General features: G+C 36.6%; 1 pseudogene; it reads left to right on the top strand.

Moving 5' to 3' along the window:
- Positions 1–218: 218 nt before the first annotated feature.
- On the top strand, positions 219–1,042 carry LOC107531350 (mitotic spindle assembly checkpoint protein MAD2A-like; annotated as a pseudogene).
- Positions 1,043–4,886: the final 3,844 nt, after the last annotated feature.

Raw genomic sequence — 4,886 nt, 5'->3', positions numbered from 1 at the left:
AGAAAGAGGGAGGGAGGGAGGAAAATGGCTGGTTAGAAAACATAAGAACAAATTTAAGTAAAACATAGCTGGTGAAAATAATAGATTTCTAATTATTCGATAGGCTCGGTGTCCAGCCTAATTATCTTCCAGTAGAGACTGATTTAAATGGTGGAGTGAGGTTGGAGCCTTGAGGTTGCCTGTGTGGTGGGCAAATTACAGAGGCTGTGGGCCTGGTCATGTGACAGCAGCTCTCCTGGGAGCTGAGCATCGCTCTGCATGGGAGAGCCAAAACCCTGACCAAGTTCTACTCATTTGGCATCAACAGCATTTTATAACACGGTAGCATTTATCCATCTGACCTTTCTCCTAATGCAGAAATATGGACTCATTTTAGTTGTAACTACTGATCCTGAGCTCATGAAATGCCTAAATAATGTGGTGGAATAGCTAAAAGAATGGTTATACAAGTGTTCAGTTCAGAAACTGATGGTAGTCATCTCAAATATTGAAAGTGATGATGGCCCTGCTGGTATGGCTCAGTGGTTGAGTGTTGACCCATGCACCAAAACATCGCAGATTCAATTCCTGGTCAGGGCACATGCCCAGGTTGCAGCTGGATCTCCTGCAGAGGCTTGCAGGAGGCAGCCCACTGATGTTTCTCTCGCATCAATGTTCCTCTCTCCCTTCCTCCCTTTAGAAAATCAATAAAAACATATTTAAAAAAAAAAATTAAAAAAATAAGTGATGATGTCTTTGAAAGATGACAATTGATATTGTGACAAGACAGCCAAAAATTACAGTAAAGTTTCAGAAAGCTATCTAAGATTAAATCCACTCAGTGATCAGACAGATCAGAGCTACAGTGAGATTTCTGCCACTGCTGGAAATTTCTTGTTCATTTGATCTACTGATTTGTACAAAGATTTGATTACACCTGAAAAGTGGATAGAGTAGGGACCACAGTTTATTAGAAATTCTGAGCAAGCCTGTCTGTGTTCCTTCACTACCACAATCTATATAGTAAACAGCATGGTGGCCTAAAAATCCTGTCCATGACTGAAGATGAGACAAGAACAATAATGTGTTTCTCAAATGTGTGTTTCCTGAAACCAAGTCGACTATAATTCATGTTTTATTTCATTGATTAATTTTTAGATGGGGGAAGCTTAGCATTATACTTTACTGAACTGTGCATAATTATTCCATCTTTTGGTACCTGTTTGACTACACATAAGGCTGACAATTTTTTTGCACACTGTTTAAAAGGGAACCAGCAGATTTCAATTCCTTTGAAAGTGGTAACTGTAGATGGAAAAATTCTTTTTTTGTTGTTGTTTTTTTTTGGTTAATCCTCACCTGAGGGATATTTTTCCATTGATTTTTAAAGAGAGTAGAAGGGAAGGAGGGAGGGGGAGAGAGAGAGAAACACTGATGTGAGAGAGCCACATCAGCTGGTTGCCTCCGCAGGCAGAACCCGCAAACCCGGGTATCTGTGGGAATGGAAGGCTTCACCCTTCAGTGCACGGGCTGACACTCTAACCACTAAGCCACACCTGCCAGGGCAGAAATGCTTTTGTCGCAAAGCTAAATGCCTTCCTAAATCAGACCTTTTGGTCCAGTATATTGACTCATATTATAGGTAAATGTGAAACACAGAAAAAGAAGTCTGAGTATTCAGAGTCTTTGTTTAGGTCCTAAAGTAACTGATAATTCACAAAAACAAAATATTGCTATAAGGTTTTTTTGCTATTTATTTTCTTTGTTTAGTTTTCATGTTGAAAAATCTCTAATTATTTTATTTTAATGTTTATTACACCTGCAAAGCTATCACTATTTCTACTGTTTCAATTCTGGTAATACTGAACTCTTAAAAATGTCTTTTTGTGTTTTATAAACTCAAACTTTAAATGACAATGATGAATGAAGTTAAATGTGTATGTTTAAAATTTTTTTAAAAATAAATAAAGAGTGGGATTTGAACTACTGAGGAATAAAAATCAGGGTGCCTCCCTCTACCTGCCATTGCTGACTATCCTTCTTCATCTATCACTGATTAACTTTGTGAGCTTGGTCATATTTTTATCTTTCATTTCTTCTTGATATTATTGTGAAGACTTAAGTGAAATTATACCTGAAAAACATTTAAAAGTACAAAACAACCTGCAGGTGTAAAGTGAATATTAATTATCATTAATAAAATAAAATAAAATAAAATAGATACTTCTGGTTCAATAAGTGAGCCAAGCTCAGTGCCAGGATTCATACCATCTAGGTGATGGTCTGCACTGATCTCTTTTAAGTTGTATGATCTTGGGTAGGTTTTTACCATTTTACATTGCTACCTTTGAAGTGTTAAATTACTAATGAATTTACAGAAATAAAAATTATCTTGTTAATGAGCTCTTAAATCCATGTACTGCTAAACAAACACAGGAAAAGTGTTTTTGTTGTTTTATGACTATTTTATATTTCAGAAACCAATTGCCATTTTTTTCCTATGAAAATGTAATTTTAGTAGAATAAAGTAAACTAAATGAAACACAATCAGCTAACAAGCAGATGTTTTCTCTGTTTATAACAAAATAATTTGGAATCTCACAATTTACCTGAAATGAGTTTTTAGTTTGTGTAAGGCAATCTGGTCATGTTTCAATAAGAACAATGAAATCCGGAGTGGAGAAGTTATCTGGCCAAAGGCTCAGAGAGACAGGGTTAGAACTCAGGTCTCCTACCTTTGGGTCAAAATACCCTTTTTCCTGCATTGATACCTCTATTATTTAGTACACAGATTAGCTGTCAAATAACAAAAAGTCTTTTGTCATATTTGGATTAGAGCAGCCACAATGTGGCTTGGAAGGAATCAGCCAACATAAGGTGGTATCATCTGTGAAAAGAAAGAGGTCATTATTGGCTATTTCTGTGAGGTGGCTTGAAAAGAGGAGGGGAAGAGTGTCACACTCTGCATGGATCCTTGAAGTTTTTCAGGATAACACTCCATTAACAATGACAAGTTGCCATCTGTTAGTGAACTCTTCCAGAAGAGAGCAAAAGCTACCCAAGAACATTTTGCTACAGTCAAACTGATTCTCCATATCCAGCCCTTGGTTTGTTACATGTGCCAACAGATATCCATGGTCGCCGGTAAACTTTCTCAGTGAACTAAATAAGTGTCATGGAATGAATTATAAATACTTCTAAATTATAAGTTGCTACTTGAAAGAAGCTTTCAATTATTCTACTAATAAAAAAAGCATTTAAGTTATACTTTAATAACTTTGCCTGCAAGTATATTCAGCAATGCAGCATTTTGATTATACTCTACCAAACTGTGTATTTGTAGGAAGTGGTATGAGGCTGCTCCAGGTAAAAAAAATAAAACTGACCAGTTTATGCGTTCACCTTAAATTGCATCTCTTGTAGATTTCCTCATGCAGATGGGGGAAATACTGAACAGTCAATTGTGAGTACCTCTCCAGTTCATGCATGCTAAATTTGAGAAAAGTCAGGGAATAAAGCATTTTCACCTTAGCATATTGGCAGCTTAGAAGACATAAAAATCTTTTATTAAATAATATTTTTACTTGTTTGCATGTGGTTTTTATGAAATACAACTAAATATATAGTATACTTGTGATTTTTCTATTTTAAAAACATACCAAAACCCCAGGTTAGTCATAGAGATAGAAAATAAGGTTTTATTTGTGTTAAGAATACATTTTATATTGAAAATATTAGTAGCTAGATAGCAAGAATAGTACTATTTCAAAAACTATAATCTTGGACATATTGACAATATTGAATGTTAACTGAGCTCTGTGCTCCTAGAAAACATAGAAGGTTAAGAAATCTCCCTACCCCTTTATATACTTGGAAACACCTTACTGAAAAGAACCATCTCTACCACGTGGCTTAGACAACTAAATGACGCCCTCCTTGCTTACCTGCCACCAGGGCAGACATAAACTCTCCACATTCCCTTTTGCCTCATAAATGATTGGTTGAACTACTTGTGCCCAGTGATCAATTGGAGCAAAATGCTTTTTAACTTAACTTTGGTTAAAATTCCCTCCTTCTACCAGATTCCTGAATTTCTGCCTACTCCTAACTTGAGCAGCAGACACTCCCTCCTTAAATAGCTCCTAACCTACCCCACCTCCAAATCAGAGTAGTCTCAGGGCAAAGCATTCTCTGACCTACCATCTCATCAGACCACCCTATCATCTTGCATCCCCCACCTCTTCTTTCTAGTTGCAGTTTCTCTTCTCCACAAAAGAAAATGTTTGCCTAACCCTTGAGATATTTGCAGATGTCATGGTTGGAGCGTTCTGCGGTTTGCAATAGTTCCCCCACCCCCACCATTTCATGGTTCCTTTCCCACTCCCTGTGACAAGGCTTTTAAATAAAGATTCTCCTTACGAAGTCTGATTTTTAAGTATTTGACAGTAAAATGCAATGAGTGTGATTTGCTTCAGGTGGCTTTGGACAGTGGCGCTTTGACAAAGTCTTTCACCAAAAAGACTAGAACAGCTGCTGGCCACATTTTGACCACCATGTTCACCTTTCCATGGCAATTGTAACACTTGTTCTGTCACTATTTTGTCTTTCTTTATGAAGAAATCATCAATGTTTCACTTATGATGCAGTAAATATTTAACATTCAACAAACACCCGAAAAGAGTAACAAAAAGGTCATTTCCATGGATTGAATTTACAGCAGGTGATAAAGCACATGTGATTTTATTAATCACACATTTTAATACTTCCCCAAAAAATACCCCCCAAAAAGCATGCATTCAGAGCAATATGAAAAAGCCCAAGTGGTAAGGTGCTTCATCTCTTGGCTAAACTGAAAATTGTGCTTGAGTGAAATGTTTTTCATTACCGTAACAAGCAATTCTAGATAA

This window comes from Miniopterus natalensis, chromosome 2 (genome assembly GCF_054644295.1).
Source record: "Miniopterus natalensis isolate mMinNat1 chromosome 2, mMinNat1.hap1, whole genome shotgun sequence".
Classification (NCBI taxonomy): Eukaryota; Metazoa; Chordata; class Mammalia; order Chiroptera; family Miniopteridae; genus Miniopterus; species Miniopterus natalensis.
This window is presented reverse-complemented; position numbering and strand designations above follow the sequence as displayed.